General features: G+C 49.7%; 1 protein-coding gene and 1 non-coding gene across 7 annotated transcripts in view; both read left to right on the top strand.

The window, feature by feature from the left end:
• The window catches only part of NAV2 (neuron navigator 2), a 399,056-nt gene that overhangs the window by 45,200 nt on the left and 336,702 nt on the right, over positions 1-17,154 (top strand). The window lies entirely within an intron of this gene.
• On the top strand, positions 5,323-5,393 carry LOC123950186. Its single transcript, XR_006820177.1, has one exon. It is a non-coding gene; the product is annotated as a small nucleolar RNA SNORD45 (small nucleolar RNA).

Here is a 17,154-nt window from a genome sequence, read left to right as displayed (position 1 = left end):
AAGGCTAATGACCGAGGAAAGGCCCGGGCCTGGGCAGCGCAGGATGGGCTGGTGGGTAACATTCTTGGTGGGTGGGCTCCAGCTTGGAGTCGGTGGAACCCTATTTTGCTGCAGGGCAAGCAGGTGGCAGACCTGGGGCCCTAAGGGCTCCCTTCACACACACATACAGGCCAGCGGTCCTAGTCCCATGCCTCTAGGAATTGGCACGGCGGGTAGTCACCCCGTGACTTAACCCAGCCGGCTCCCAGAGTGGGAGCCAGATCTAACCGGGAAGGCAGAGCCGCTTCTTCTGTCCTACTTCTCACACTCTCCTGCCCAGGAGAATGTCGGTCTTAATTAATAACCTCTGGAGATTTTGTAGGAGCTCCACTGTCCACGGAGAATTGTTGGTATATATTCTAAAGAACTTGGTAAGATTTTTCCCCCTTTGAGAGGAAGGAGATATTTTGTGGGATGGATCAGAATAAAATCACAAACTTTGGACCTAGAAGATACTCTGGAGATAGTTTTGCCCAACACTCTCACTGATAACAAGGGATGAAGCCTTGGGAATTATTTATTTCAGCGTTTTTCTGGGGAAAAAACTAAAAAAACTTCAATTTTCCTGACTTTGTAAACAGAATAAATGGATTCTTTGATTGGACAGAGGCCGGCAGTAGATGAGAGCGGGGCTTCTGGTGTCCAGGAGGCGGGGGTTCGCCCAGGAAGTCCTTAAGAGCTGGATGTTCTTGGGCAGGTGGCTTCATGTCTAATTCCTCAGTTTCCTGATCCGTAAAATACAGACAACAGTGGACACTCAGCAGAAGGGGTTTTAATGTGAACCGAATAAAATAACGTAGCGTATGTAAGGTGCTGGTCACACAGTGAGGATTCAATAAAAGATGACTGCTGCTGCCATTTGGGGCCACAGACGCAGAGGACGCAGATCAGCAGTGATGCAGAGCAGGTAAGAACACTCGGGATGGCCAGCTGGCCTGCAGACATGCGGCACGGCTGTTCTCTTGAGCTCAGGCTTCCGTAACGTCCCTCCAAGTTGATTTTTATTAATTCTCCATCCCCCACCCCGCCCTGAGTTTATCTTACCATTTGCCTCTATTTCCTGAAAGGCTATTTCTGTTGCTATTGCTGTTGTTGTTTTTTAGGATTTTATTTATTCATTTGACAGAGAGAGAGCATGAGCCGGGGGAGCAGCAGGCAGAAGGAGAAGCAGGCTCCCCACAGAGCAGGGAGCCCGATGCAGGGCTTGACGCCAGGACTCTGGGATCATGACCTGAGCTGAAGGCAGGCACTGAACTGGCTTAGCCATCCAGGTGACCCCTGAAAGACAATCTCTAAGAGAAAAATATTCCCTATCCTGTGAGACTTCCAGGGTGTGAATTAAAATTTTATGATAGAGTTTTGACTTTATTTCTCCAGCGGCCTCAACACCTCTGCCAGTGTGTGGGCCTGGACACTACTGCAGGTTGGAGAGAGGTACCCAGCCTCACCCAGTGGTTGTAGGAGCCCATCCTTGGTCCCATCTCAACTCAACCCCCAGGGCCACATGGAAGAATTGTAAGATGACAGCTCATCTCCCACAGGCACCATGTTATGGTTGCAGGTGAACTCATCACTGGATAGTGATGTTTGTTATTAGTCATTTCCCTCCTGGCTTGGGGGGAGACTTCAGGCATGTGGAAGGCACCAGAAGCCCCATGGCCAGCAGCCACTGACTCACAAGCTCTGAGAACTGACCGGTCATGGTGACTCGGCATTGACTTGTCCCTATGGCTGGCTCTGTAGGAGCCTGGTGGGGCCTCCCCGTGTCCTGTTCCTTTCCTGTCTGCTGAATGCAGTCCCCATCTTCACGTTAGGAAGCATCTTTTCAAAAATTAAATTAGAAGAGTAAGAGACAAAAATTAAGAACGCTTTCCAAGAAGGAATTTAGCTAGGAGAACCGAATCCTGTTTAATATCCTGGGTTAAAAAGAACCAACTATGAACTACAAATGCAGTTGACTTTGGCCCTGAGATCTGTAAGGAAAACCAGAAAAAGAAATAGTCATGAATCAGCAGCACCAGCAATGTTTGCTTGTGAGCTCTTTTAGTCATGTACATGAATATATAATTCTGTCCTGGGGTTCTGTGGAGTTTACTTTGTGCCCCAAGGTGTGGAATTTGGAAAAATGCCAGCCCTGACGGTTCTTCTGCTTTGAGAAATAAGGCAAAGGAAACTCCCATGAGAATGCTGTCTCTTGGAGAACCGTTACTCACCTGAGCCCTGGGGTTCAGAGGGAGGTTCAGAGGGAGTTTGCAAGGGCTCATGGGACATCTGAGCCCAGGAGCTGCTCAGTCAGTGCCAAGGCCCAGGGCCCAGGGACAGGGCACTCGGGAGGGGGTGCTTTGGACTTTGGGGAGTCGTTTACTCTTTCATCTTCTTTTTCTGGAGCACCTGTTTGCACCAGGCACTGTGCTAGGCACAGTGAAGCAACAGCAAGGTTTCTGTTGTCATGGAAACCTTCTTGTGGGGAGATATACACAGGAAAGCAAATGCATTAAGAAGTTTATTTCAGAGAGGCAAGTGCTATGAAGACAGTGAAGCACAGCGATGTGTGCGAGAGTGATTGGAGGTGATGTTAGACTGTGTTAGACCCAAGGCTCCAGCCATGGGAAGACCAGGGGAGCCCGATGTGGGCAGTGGCATCACCAACACAAATACTCTGGGTGGGGAGAGCTATGGCTCCTCCGATGCACATAACAATGGCCAGTGTCCCTGGAGCCTTGTGAATTTGGGGCTCCTTTCAGATTTATCCCTGGTGTGCTATTGCCCCAACTGCTACGTCCACTCAGAGGGCCATCTCCTGGAGGCAGGGTCAGAAGGAGCATCTCGAAATGCTTTGGAGACAAGCAGAAATGGTTGAGGAGGGGACTACTGCTGCCCTCCTCCTCACTGCCACCATTGAGTCAGTGGGCTCATGCTCGCTGTGTCCCCCTAGGAAGTCTTCTCTTCATGTCCACCACCTTCTCCTGGTTCGACCACCAGCCTCTCTCCCCAGGTCTCCTGGAAAAGTCTCTGAAGCCAATTCCTCATGCATGGTCTTGCCCATTCCCGGTCCACTCTCCACATTGTGGTCGGAATGATCTTTTAAAACCTCAGATCTAGGGGCACCAGGCTGGCTTAGTTGGAGCAGCATGTGACTCTTGACCTCAGGGTCGTGAGCTCAGCATGAGTTCATACCCACATTGGGTATGGAGATTACTTGAAAATAAAAGCTTTAAACCGGGGCGCCTGGGTGGCTCAGTGGGTTAAAGCCTCTGCCTTCAGCTCAGGTCATGATCCCAGGGTTTTGGGATCAAGCCCCGCATCGGACTCTCTGCTCTGCAGACAGCCTGCTTCCTCCTCTCTCTCTCTGCTTGCCTCTCTGCCGACTTGTGATCTCTGTCTGTCAAATAAATAAATAAAATCTTTAAAAAAAAAAAAAAGCTTTAAACCACACTAAACCTCAGATCTAATCATGTCCCATATACCTCCTCCATACTTTTCTATGACTCCCCACTGTTTTCAGGATTGGGACCCAAATCCCCACAAAGACATGCAAGGCGCTATCTCTGCAGAACTCTTATTTCTCCTCCAGCCTTGTTTCCAGCCATTCGTGGCTCCATTTTGTGCTCTGGCTGCATAGGCTTTCTTCCAGTTCGCTTAATATGCTGTACCAGTTTTGGCCTCAGGATCTTTGCACAAGCCTCAAGGACTCTTAATCTCTTCTCCTTCCATGCACCCTGGCCTCAGCCACTTCTACCCAGGTCTCAACACATCTGTTACTTCAGCAGGAACGTCTTCCTTGTTGATCAGCACTGTGATACTACATAGGGTCTTTGGTTCCATGTCCCCAGTAACACTTCATATTCATTGTCCTAGCTCCCAACACATTTCTATTTATCTGTGATCCATCTTCCCTGCACTAGGCCATACACTCCCGGAGGGCGGGAACCAATTCGGTCTCGTCCATGACCATGTCCTCAGCACTTTGAAAGTGTCTGGAGCACAGTAGACACTTGATATGTATTTGCTGAAGCAATGATGGAGTGAGTGCTCACAAAGACCTTGACTCTTAAATGTTCCACTTGAATGTGCTACTTGCTTTCAACAAAATGAATGAACAGGAGACCGTCTGTATTTTCTGTTCCATTTCTCTACCCTATAGAGATGGTGATTGATATCTGGAGTTCAGGAATAAGCACAGTGAGCAGGAATTCTGGCAGATGAACAACCTGCTTAGGAAGCCTGTTCTTGCCTTTGACTATCAGAACAGTGTTATTTTCTTTGGCCCGAAGGAGTCTAAGACTGTGTGTACTCAGGGAAACGGTGTAGACCCGCAGTGTGGAGCCAGGGCCAGGGGTGAGACTCGAATAATAATCAAGTGGAAGAGGGTTGTGTGAAGCCTGGTGGGGGACATTGCCTTTCTCAGCAGCTGAGGAATTGGAACATTCCCCCTTGTGTCAATGTGGAAGTGAATGAATTAAGTTCCGTTTTATGCCGTGCCTGGAAAAATACCAATGCCGCACTCACATAGTTTCTGCAAGCAAACCCAAATGCCACTCAGTCTCAGACCTGGGAGAGACTGTTCGAGGGAAAAAGAGTCAACATTCACAGACTATGGGAAATACCACTGACGTGGAAAAAGATTAAAGCCGTGGATTTTTACTCTTTTTGGGTTATGGACCCCTTTGAAAATCTGACAGAAGCAATGGACCCTTGCTCCCTTTCATGCCCCTTGACCCTCTGCAAAATATATATCCGTATAACCTCCTCTCATCCATGGAGACTGGGAGCCTCAGGTTAAAAATTCCAGTTAGTGGGTCTGATTGGAAATTGAGCAGAAATAAACTAGTGAGAGATGACATGGAAGCCCAAGGTAGACAAGGTTTGATTTAAAGAATGAAATAGAAGCACCCTGTAAGGAGGGGTTTGTATTCCTGAAGTTCTTTTTTAGAAAAAGTTGGTTGGCACAGGAAAACCATATGCCCCAGAGTGCAATCAGGCCGGCCTCCGGGGCTGAGGGGAAGCCACTCTGAGTATTTCCCCAATACAGCCAGCCATGGTGATCCATCCACTAAAATCTACCAGAAGGCCAGCAGTTGAGTCTGTCGTGTTCGCCACCGGTCCCCAGTGTCTAGCTCAGTGCTGGGCACATAGTAGGTGCTCAACAAACACTTGTTGAATGGCTGACTCAATGAGTCTATCCTGGGTTGCCCCTCTTCACTCTTGTCTTTCTCTCCTTCATTTTGTTCTGGATTTATCAGATTTTAGTTTTTATTTCTTTGTTCAAGAAATATTACTTGAGGTCAGTGAGAGGATGGCATGGGTTAGCTGAATCCAAAGTTGATGTAAATTCTAAAATTATACAAAACCTTGGGTGGGGGAAAAAAAAAAAAGCAATACCTGTGTTAGCCTGCTGGTGGGCATTAATTGTCCCTGGGCAAGGAATGACCTGAGACTGAAGAGCTCCTGTTCTGGGATTCATTCCCTCTAGCTTGAAGTCTCAGTTCTGCTGCTTGGGAGTGACGAGAGCCTCAGCTTCCTCAGCTGTGAGATGGGATGTGAGGATGACGTAAGGTTATGCAGTTAGGGCAACCTAGCACAATTCTTGACACACACCTACATGTGGCTTTAATAAATGTCAGACTTTTTTATTCTTACCCGACTCCTCTGCCATACAATTCAGTCGTTCCCTTCAGGTCCTCTTCCCTTTCCGAGCTGCTAGTTCTGAACCCCAGAAACTTTTGCTAACTATACAGTACATCACATGCAGCCTCTAAAAAGTCCCAGAAATATGCAATCATGGCTATATTTAAGGATTGGGGACATTACTAATTTCCTCCCTTCCTATTATTCCATATTTTTAAAAAGATTTTATTTATTTATTTGACAGATCACAAGTAGGCAGAGAGGCAGGCAGAGGGGGTGGGGGAGAAGCAGACTCCCCACTGAGCAGGGAGCCCGATGTGGGGCCCAATCCCAGGACCCCGAGATCATGACCTGAGCTGAAGACAGAGGCTTAACCCACTGAGCCACCCAGGCGCCCCTATTATTCCATATTTTTAATTTCAATAAATAAGAATGTATGACTTCATAAAAAGGGCAGGATAAAAAATATTGTAGTAAACGTGTGTCTATTCTACGTGGCTAAATTGAGAGGTAGGAAACAAGAACGTTTTATTGTGTCTGGTCTGTAGCATCAATTCTGGGAAACCAGGAGGACTCAGTTTGTCCATTACATCACCCAAATCAAAGTGCCCACACACAGGTGCCATGAAAGGAAGGTTGCATCCCCGAGCGGGCATGGATGTGCTGTTCTGTTTGGTAGATGTGGGCTTAGGAACGGGGACTCCTGGCTTCATCTCCCAGCTCTCCTGCTGCCCAGCTCCATGTGCAACTTCGGGAAAATTTCAGCCCCAGTTTTCTCATCGGTAAAGTGGGAGAGACAAAAGGAGAGACATCTCCTTACAGACTGCTGTGGGAATGAACATCGAATATTTCACATGTCCGAGAAGGTCTTCCGTGCATTCTTGTTTTCTGTCCATTTCTCCAGCAGCACCGGTGATGTCATCATCCTTTACATTGTACATGTGTGTGCTTTGCACATGTGTGTGTGTGTAGGTGTATATATAAATGTTTGCATTTTGATGTCGACTATCATCTCAGCCCCATCATGGCCAGACCAGAGCTCCAAATTTCTCAAACCCAGCCCGCCAGCCGCGCCTCCCTTAGTCTTCTGCACGTCAGGAAATGGCGCCAATGCTCACCCAGCTGTTCTGCCTCAAAACCTAAGCGTCATCCTTGGCTCCTCTCCCTCCCTCACACCCCATATCCAATGTGACAAGTCTGCTGATGTGTCTCAAAATCAGCCCCTTCTTTCAACAGCCACTGCCCCCACTCCAGGCAAAGCCACTGTCCTCTCACTACTATGTGGGATGACCCTATTGCCATCCCCCACGGGGAAACCAGAGTGAGTCTGACACACATACCTCGGGCTGTGACACGTCCTTGCTCAGAAGGGCCCCTGCCAACCGTGGCTTCCTGTGATGTTGGGGATAAAACCCAGATGGCCCCTGTCCTTCAGGTCTCCGTGCTGGGGAACAAGCATACCTCTCTGTCAAGGGCCAGGTAGTACATGTTTCAGGTTATGCTGTCACATGGCCATCATCTCCTCCTTTGTTGTCTTCACCATTGTCTTCATTTCTCTCTCTATCTTTGTTTCCTTCTTCTTCCAGCCCTTTCAACATGCTGTCCCTGTTCTTAGCTTGCGGCCCAACGGGAGCACACCAAGGGCTGTCGTTTGCAGACTCCTGCCTGATGTGTGCTGGCCACGATTTTTCTCTCCAGCTCATCTGCTCTCGCCATCTGTCCTGCTCTCTCTGCTCTGGCCTTAGTGGTGTTCCTGCTGTCCTTGAGCAGCACCCGGACTGGATTCTGCTCAGGGTCCTTGTTCTTCTGTCCCTCTGCCCCTGACTCTGTCCCCTCAGGTCTGCTATGGGGCTCACTTGCTTCATTTGCGTCTCTGCTGGCAGGTGCCTCTGGAGAAGTCTCTCTGAGCTGCCATTCTACAGTATTCGCCCCCCATCCCACACCCCCAGGCATGGTCTGACCCTCGCCCAGCTACAGGTCTTCTGGTACTTACTGTATGTTTACTTGCCTGTCAGTCTTGCTGCCCTGTGTGTCATCTTCTGTCTGTTCAACACTCTGTCTCCCAACACCCAGAAAAGAATGGGGACACTTGGGGGTTATTGAAAAATATCTGTTGCATGCATTAATAAAGTAAGAACAATTCTGCCCTGTAGCTAGTTTTCAACCCCTGTAATACCACTCGTCCGCAACAAGGCGGCTCTCTTGATGAATTTTCGGCTCCGTTGGCTGGGTCTGATGACGGCACCAAGCTGCGCTCTGAGTGACGGTGAGGACTGGGAGAACCCACTTCCATGTGCTGTCGGAGTCTGTGGGATGAATCCAAGTGAACAGGGGTGTAGGGAGGACCAGGGGGAGGAGGGAGAGCAAAGCCAGGCTTTGAAGTGAGGGGAACTGTCCAGCTCTCAGGAAACTGATGTCATTGGATCATCCCTGGATGACAAGTACTCAGTGGAGCCCATGCCTGATATCTCTTGAGGAGGGAGAGAAGCTTTTCTTGGAACCAGAGGAAGAGGGTTGAGATAAATTGTCCTTCCCAGGAACACACAGCCAAGACAGCCTGCAAACCACTTAGTGCAGACATTGAAAGGATGGTGCTTATCGGGCCCAGATGGGACATGGTGGAAAAAAATCTGGTATTTCTGGAGCCACTGAATAGAGCATGGCGATTCCCAGCCCCAGGCACAGATCTCCCAGAATGTCCTTCTAAGGACTTTGGGGTTGGCAAGCTAGAGGAGTGCATCCGGAGCAGTCAGGTTTACCCTCCTCCCACCCCACATTCCCAACCTGCCTTGCTCTTGTTCAGAAGCCTTAGGAGAAGGGGGATTGAATCAACATCACTGCAAAAGGGAGTGTAGGCCCCTTCCTGGGGGCATTGCAGGAGGTTATTCTGGGGGTGTGCTCCAGGGGACATCCTGTGGATGTTTCTAGGAGGACCTGATACCATGCACCTTCAAAGTCTGGTTCAGGGTCAGACAGTGAGCCTTGGATTGGCCAGTGAGCCTGGCTGTACCCTCACACACCAGGCAGGGACTGGATGCGTCCTGGCCCAGGAGCCAGGTCCATGGGTGAAGAGAGAGAGGAATCTCTTCCTTGCGTGCCCCTTAGGATAAAAACTGGGAGACGAGGGAGTGGGGAGCCTGTGTACTGTCCAGATTGGGGGTTTTATGTCCATGATCACAAGTCTAGTCCTTGATTTTTAGAAAATAAGATGATATGATATGAGAGGAAATGCAATGATAGTATAAATCAGACTGTCCATCATAGCCAGGTCTTAGGAGCCCAAGGCAGGAGGTTAATGGTCTGGAATCTGTTGATGGGTCTGCTGTGTGACCTTGCCCTAGTCACTTGACCTTTCTGGGCTTCAGTATTTTCACATACAGCATGGTCATGGTATATCTTGATGATGCCATCTCATGAGTTATTGAAATCAAACAAGAGAACAAAGTCTTTGTAAAGTTAAAAAGCCTCTAGTCCTGTATAACTTGATCCCTAACCAAGTTGCATAAAGCAGTAGACCATAGGAGCAATAAACATCCGGTGAGCTTGGACCGGGTGCGCGCCACCATGCCCCGTGTTCATGCGCGTTTCACGTGGGCCTCACTGGGTAGACACTGGCACTGTTATCACTTCCGTGAACTAACAGATGAGGTCATAGGACACAGAGAAGCTAAATAACTCACCCCAGGTCACACGGAGAGGCAGGGTGGGCCAGACTCTGAATTCTAGCAGTTTGTCTCCAGGGGGATGCACTGGGAGCTTGCCCTGAGACCTTGAGGGCCTGTAGCCCAGATCTTCAAGCTCTCAGCCCAGCCTCCACCCCCCCCCCCACCCTTGGCTTCCTCGGGGAAGATAACCACAAGTCTGTCCAGTGAAAACAGACCCATCACTATCTCTTCCCTGCAGAGGCGTCAACCCTTGCCAACTGCGGAGAGACGGCGGGGTCTCGACACAGCCTGATGTTTACCCCCTCCAGGAGCCAAGGGTTCCAGTGGGGATGCTGGAGTCCTGCCAGGCCTGGGAAGGAGAGGGAGAAGCCAGGGAGCGTGCGCTCCTCTGGGTTCTGCAGAGTGGACACGTGCGGGGGAACTTCCCAGTCCACGATGGGCCTCCCTCACTGCACAGTGAGTGGGTCTTGAAAAAAACATAGCCCCCCCGTCCCTGCCTTCTCCAGGAACTCTCTGAAGAACAGGCTGGTGCTTTCCATGCCCTCCCCAGGAAGAACAACAGGAAGGGCAGTCAGCACCCCCTCCGCTGGGTCCCTCCTTGAGGACTGGGTAGCCAGGCCTAAAGCCCGGGGCCAGAGGCTCTGCTTGCCTGATGTGATTCTATTCAGTGGAGTCTGCGGAGTTGGGCCAACGGAGAGTGGCACACGAGGGCTGCTGGGCATCCTCTCTGAGAATCCCTCAGGAGCCTTTTCAGATGGCCTGGGGGCAGTGAAAGAACATGAAAACAGGTACAAGAGGAATTATTGAAAGAACTAAGGCCTTTGTCCTGTGGGGGAAGCATGGGCACTGTCGAATATCTAAAGGTCCGCCCAGAGGCAGGCTAGTTCAGGGTGACCTCGGTGGGGTGCAGGGAGGAATGGTGGGGAAGTGTGCAAGGAACCATGCAGACATCTCCAAAGAAGGAGAAAGAACTCCCTTGGGGGCAGTGAGCTCTCCATCACGGCAGGGGTTCAGGCAGAGACAGGAGACGCTCTTGGCTGGGGCCTTGCCAAGTAGGGGTGTGCGCCCGGGGAGGGAGACAACTCGGGGATCATGAAGGTCTGCCCAGCCCTCCGAGAGCCTGTGGCCCTGTGAAGAGAGAGGGGAGGACGTGGATGGAAATGGCCTGGCATCTTCTATGCAGGCGTGCTCTGTGCTGGCCTTTCCCATCTTCACCCTGGACCGCAGTTGTCCCTCCTGTTCTGTCTTGGCCCTAGTTCCCTGTGATGCCAGGCCTCGCTATTACTTTTTCTAACCACCGGCCCTGCACCCTGCCCTTCTGTGCCGTGCTCATTGCTGGGTGACGCTCCTGGTTAATGGGCCAGGTGACTCATTCTGGGGCTTTCTCAAGTGACGTGTTGCTACTGCCTGGGTTCAAAGCTCCTTCCCCTGGAACAGTGGTCTCAAGTGTAAATAGGCATCGGAATGAGCTGCAGGCCTTATAAAACAACAATGCCAAAGCAGACTGCTGGATCCTACCAGAGTTACTCTTTCAGTGGGCCTGGACTGGTGTCCAAGAATTTGTTTGTAATACATTCCAGGTATTGCTGATGCTGTAGGACCAGGGGCTGCACTTGGGGAACCACTGTTCTACAAGACCTATAATGCCGAGGGCCATGGGTCCAAGGCTCTGGGTTCAGACAAACCCATGATGGAATTCCACCATTTACGAGCTGTGTGACCATCAGTAATTTACCCAACATCTCTGTACTTCTGTTACCTCTTCTGGATACTGGTGATGGTACCCCTTTCAGAGAGTCATTGGGAGGATTGAAGATGCTGATTTATATAAATAGCTTAGTGTCTGGGATATGCTAAGTATGCAAAAGCTCCATAAATGTTAGCAGTGCTCGTGATCAGAAGAAGACGGCGGCTATTTCAGACACTCCACGCCTCCCTCTGTAGGACAGTGATGTCGGAGCAAAGGCACACATCCTCCTCCCATCGTGCCCCTGTGTAGGGCCAATCCCATTGTTATTCCTTACCATCTGCTCCGTGCTGGAAGGATGGAGATTCATTATCAGTACGGCCATCCTTCAAACCTTGGGTTTGTGTCAGGGGCCAGCCACACATTCTGAATGACTGGCTTTCAGTGTGACTCTGCAGGAGCCGGCCTGATAGAAACCAGATTGTGTGTAGGACACAGGGATGGGGTCATCTGAGTTCTCCTGTCATGTTTCTGTTGGAGCCCCAAGGCCCCCATTGTCTCATCATCACTCAGATCCTGTGGTCTTTGGCCTGATTGTTATAAGGAGAGAAGTGCAGGCTTACGTCTCTGGCTGCAGGATCTCAGAATTAAAGGAGCAAATCTAGGAGTGGCGTCAGAGGCACTCAGACTGCTTTGAATGTTTGAAGAGGGAGACCCACTGGGAAATACATCCCAGGTTCCACCTTGTGGGACACCAATCCCGAAGTGGGTTCCTTGCAGTAGTAGCTTGAGAAGTGCTCTACCCAAAGGGCCCTGCAGTGAAATAAACTTGGGAGTTGCTCAATTTCCAATTGCCTGCTTAGAGCTCCAGGGTGCTCACGAGCATATGTAAGCTTCCCAAAAGTCCTACAGTGGAGACGCATAGGTAAGGCTGTTGAACATACTCTAGTCTGTTCGCATCAATTAATTTTGGGAAACTAGTTCTAGGAATTTATGGTTTTCCAAGGGCCTTCATAATCAGTGTCTCAGCTGATTTTTGAAACAATCCTTAGAAGTAAATGTGTTCATACCCGTTTTACTAAGAGGAGGCTGAGATGCAGAGAGATTTACAACTCACTGCAGGTCACAGGGGTATTTAAAATACTATCTACAGTTGCATGATCGGAGAAACCGTTCGTGCATCTGACAGAAGTGTGTTTGTAGTGGCAGCAATCATTAAAACGGAACACAACCAAAAAACAAGCAGAAAAGGGGGGGGGAAGACCCCACTAACTGGGCATGACACCTATTATTGGTAAAAACTCTTTCAGTGAAGTATATTTATTTTACTTTTGACCTTGGACTCACCTTATGGTTGCGATATTACTACACAGAGACAGACAACACAGGTGAAGAATGTCGATTCTGCAGCCACTGCTTAAATCCAGGCAGTGTCACTTACTAGCTCTGTGACCTTGAGCAAGTTATTTAACTTTCCTGTGCCTGGTTTCCCCTCCGTGAAATGTAATTTTTACACCTGTAGCACAAGGTTACTAGGATGATTCTATGAGATATGACATGCAGACCTCTCAGAATGGCCCACAACCCAGAAGACGCACTTCGGAAAGTGTTAGCTATTTGCTGCTGCTCTTACCTTTGTTAATAATAAGAATACTATGTAAAGTCCACGTGTCTTGAGGCCCCACAGAGAGGGTGTTTAGATCGGAGCCCGTAGGTCTAAGACTTAACCTGGCCTGCTCATTGGGCAGCTGTGCAACTTTGGACGGCTCGCTTAACCTCTCTGTGCCTCGGCGTGCTCTTCGGAAAATGGGATCACACCCGCCGTCTAGCTTAGTTCACAGAATGGTTCTAAGAAAAACCACCTGGGTAACTGATGTGGAAGTGCTTTGACAAACATAAAACTAGGTCATCATGAGTTCTCCATGTCTACACCTGACTGGAGCATGCGCAGGGAGGAAGGGCGCCGGCTGGGAAGAACGGCTCTGCTGGTTGTGTACTAGGATCTGAGAAATGCCCAGGAGTGCCGAGGCCGTTTCATCAACCGCAACAGTTTCGTGGGCCTGCACAGTCATTAGCGGTGCCGAGAGAGTTTTCCTTTGCTAAACAATGGCGCCCTCATTCTGGGATTTCCCGGGTTGTCCTTGTTGACTTTGGAATAGAGGGTGATTGCGTCCACACTGTGTCGGCCGGTGCATCTCAGACATCTGTTTCCTCCTGTTTACCCTCATTCATGTGTACCAGACACACATTGCCAGCCCTGGCCTCACCCTTGTGACATTCATCACAGGTACCCTCTCCTGGGCGGGGGGAAGAAGGAGGCCCTCAGAGGGAAGGTGCGTGTGTGTGTGTGTGTGTGTGTGTGTGTGTGTGTTGTGTGTGGCAATCTCCTGTGAAATCAGGCTGCCTGACAAAAGTGGAATCAATTTACCTGCTGCTTTTGTTCCAAGGGAAAAGCCTCCAGAGCTCCCATTGGGGAATAATATTTAACCCACTTTGAGGACATTTGTGTTCCTTTCATCTCTCAATCATGAAAAGCAGTGGCATTTCCTACAGCACCAGTTTATTAGGGAGGTGCTGAGTTCCTCAACAGTGCCCAGGAAGTGTAGACCACAGCCCCTTGGGAAAGACGCTGCCTCTTAAATTGCTAACCTTAATCCCTGGTGACCAGAACTGGCCCAGAATGAAAGGGCTGATCCCACGGGGAAAATAAAACAAACAAAACCACACCACCCTCTCCCTCCACCAAACCACAACCACCGAAAACAAAACAAACCAACCCAACCCAGCGAGAGTTTGAGGATGACTCCAATCCAGACTGGATCTCTGAATCATTTGGTCGCAAAGCCAGAACAGAAGACAAAAATTAGAAACCACTGAACTTCCTTAAGTGTTTTGACAAAAGCTATCCACATTTATGTGCCCAGAGTTCTGTGGCAGAATTTTTTAAGACTTTTAAAATTTTATTTTATTTTTTTAATTTTTACTTTGAACAGTTTTATTTCCCCTCACCTGAACCCCTAGCCCAACTGTGGGGGCCGGATAGGCCTAAATGGGTCTTTAAGCTACCTCCAAAATGTCTGCAGTCCCCACGCCCTGACTCCTCATTGGGGTCAGAGCAGGAGATGCAGCCCCTCAGAGGACAGGAGGAAGAGGGAGGAGAGAGGGCTGGCAGCAGGGAGGCCCTTCAAAGGGGGGGGTCAGAGGTCACCCAAAGATTGCACAATTTCCACCCTTATCTGCTTCACTGAAGTAGTGAGAGGGGAGGGGGCTGGAGGAGGAGCCCCTGGGCCTGAGATGTTGAATAGAGCAAATAAATACCAGGGGTACCTGGCAACCCCGGGATCTGAGGGGGAAGCAGGCCTGCTCTTCCTAACTGTGTCCTAGGCTGCCTGGGACCAGTCTGGCTGCTTTGTGTGTCAAAAACCTTTTTCCCCAGAGCTTTACAGTTGGTCTGTGATTATTCATTCATTCTTCCTGAAATTTAGTGTTTGCCCTAAGCTCCTTCTATGTTTGGCAGTGTTTGGGAGGCTAAAGGGAAAAATAACACATAATCCTCACTCTCCAAAAGCTCTTCTTCTAGTAGGATTTAAAAGGAAATGTCCAGGGGTGTCTGGGTGGCTCAGTGGGTTAAGCCTCTGCCTTCGGCTCAGGTCATGGTCCCAGGGTCCTGGAATCGAGCCCCACATAGGGCTCTCTGCTCCACGGGGAGCCTGCTTCCTCCTCTCTCTCTGCCTACTTGTGATCTCTGTCTGTCAAATAAATAAATAAAATCTTAAAAAAAAAAAAAAAAGGAAATGTCCAGTATCCAGATTCGCAGCAAGCAGGCGAATCTTTAGTCTGGCAAGGTCATCATGGGTTTCGGAGAGCTGCCCGAGATGCGATGGTGCCCTGTTTCCAGTCTCCAGCTCAGTTGGGTTTCTTTTCAGTGCATTCCACACAGGGCAGCAGAAGTGTTCTATAGAAGGGTCCCGGATTTTCCTGGACAATTATGGGGGCAGGGGGTGTGGATGAACGTTAAGCCCCCTATAGTCCTGACCTTCTGAATATATTCATTCCATCTGATAATACCAACAATAAGCCCAGCACTGTTCTGAGTGTACAAAGATGAATAAGACGGAGTACCCGTTCCTAAGCAACTTACAATCCAGTGGTAATAATACTCCTATCAACACGAACACAACAGCCAGCGAGTGTACCGAACCCCAACTGTGGAAGGAGATGGAGGATTCCAAAGGCTGGCGAGAAGGCAGAAACAAAGAGCCGGGGACCCCAGAGGAGAGGAGAATGCGTTCTCCAAGGGGAGGGTTCGAAGACAAGTTAACTAAGTTACTTTTGCTCTGGATCCTGACAGACCTACATGATATCATTTGGCAGAGAAAGGAAGGAAAAGCATTTCCATGCTTTTTTCCATGCACACCTGAGCAAAGGTGTGCAAGGGAGAGTGAGCAGCCCACGGGGACACGGGGAGGGGCCATGGGAGACACTGCCCCACTCAGACCCTGACGCCCCCAGCACTGAAAGGAATAAAGTGAATTGTGGGAGGAGCCAGAAAGCGACAAATTAAACCCTGTTCAGGGAACACGCTACAGGCGAGATGCCTGTACATAATTCTTTATCTCACAAAAAAAGAAAAGGCGTGGGGGGAGGGAGAGAAATCCTTTGCTAGCCCAGCCCAGCCCACCCCTTTCTAGGGACGTATTCATTCATTTGTGGGCCTGTCAGTGTGACATTGTGTCTGCCCTCCTGAAAGCCATACATCTTACTTTCAAACCCTCCCATCGCCTTGGACCCCCCGCAGACCCCAATGTTCCCAGTGACCTTTTGGCAGGGGGCTCAGTCCCCTCCAAGGCTGGTGGAGGGGAGAGGGCACCTCTTGGGGGCTCACCCTCCTGGTCCCAGCTTTCCGCTCCAGGAAGGATTAGTGCTTTTTGTAAAATTGACTCTCCATTCCTGAAAAGCCTGCCAGCTGTGTACCTTCCACGAGTCTTTTATTTTTATGTCTTCCTCCATATCCAAGTCTCCAGGCCCTCCCAGAAAGGGAAGGAGACTTCAAAGAAGCCTTAAGCCACTTGCCAAAATGTCTGTTTGCAGAGTGTCTTCATCCTTTCAGGGATGGCATTTCGGAGACTGCCTTTCCTGTGTGTAGTATGACAATACCGTGGACACAACAGAGGTAGGGGGCAGGCAGGCCGACCTCAGTGATGCTCCCTTTGGGCGGTTCCGGAGCTGATCAGACAGAGCCAGACACTCTCCCTGGGGAAAATCACTTTTCTTTGCATTGCTTTGATGAGTAATTGAAAGGTGCCCTGTGCCATGCTTAATAAATAGTAGCAAATAGGACTAGGGTTTTCCTTTGATAGGCAATGCTAAACTCTTCTGTGCTATTTTACTATTCAAGTCCTGTTATGCGGGGGGAAAATAATGGACTCCCTATGTTAAAAGCTATTAGCTTCTTTCCTACCTCTGGGTGGCCCACGGCTCCTGGTCCCTCCTCTGTCATCCTTGTGCCATGTAAAAGCCGACGTCTGTCCTGTGTGGGTGGAAAGGCTTCAGCCCTCGTTCGGGGCAGTCTAGAGAGCCCATTTTGTCTGATGTTCCCCGGGCTGGCCCCCGCAGTGTCTGAACTTTTCCCCATTAGTCACTGCTTTGGCTGAGGTAGTGGAAGACCCCTGTAAAGCTGGAATACGTTATCTGGGAAACACATTAAGCCATTAACAGCTGGACACAAATTAGTTTATCAGACAGGGGCCGGACTTGCAGAATGTAGGAGGGAAAAGGGACTTTACAGATGATCATTTTAGAGGTGAGGGAAAGGAGGTCTGCAAATAGTGGGTTTGGGGAATGGGGATGCCAGGCTTGAAACTCTGCTTTCTGGTCTGAATCTCTTTCCCATCTTCCTTCTGCCTTGAGGAACAAGAGAGAGACTCCAGCTTTCATTCAGGAGATACTCACCACAGGCCTCCCCTGGCTGCGGAGGTACTGAGAATTCAGAGAAGTCTAGGAGTAGGGAGGACAGACATGGAAGGAAGCAAGGGCTGAGCGATGTGGGTTGCATCCCTTGGATGCTGGGGTGAGAAGGTCTGGAACGGGACACTATCAGCAAAGGGCAGATCTAGTCTCTGGAGGGGGGGTGGG

This window comes from Meles meles, chromosome 8 (genome assembly GCF_922984935.1).
Source record: "Meles meles chromosome 8, mMelMel3.1 paternal haplotype, whole genome shotgun sequence".
Taxonomy (NCBI): domain Eukaryota; kingdom Metazoa; phylum Chordata; class Mammalia; order Carnivora; family Mustelidae; genus Meles; species Meles meles.
The sequence above is the reverse complement of the archived record's forward strand: the minus strand, read 5'-3'. Positions and strand labels throughout refer to the sequence as shown.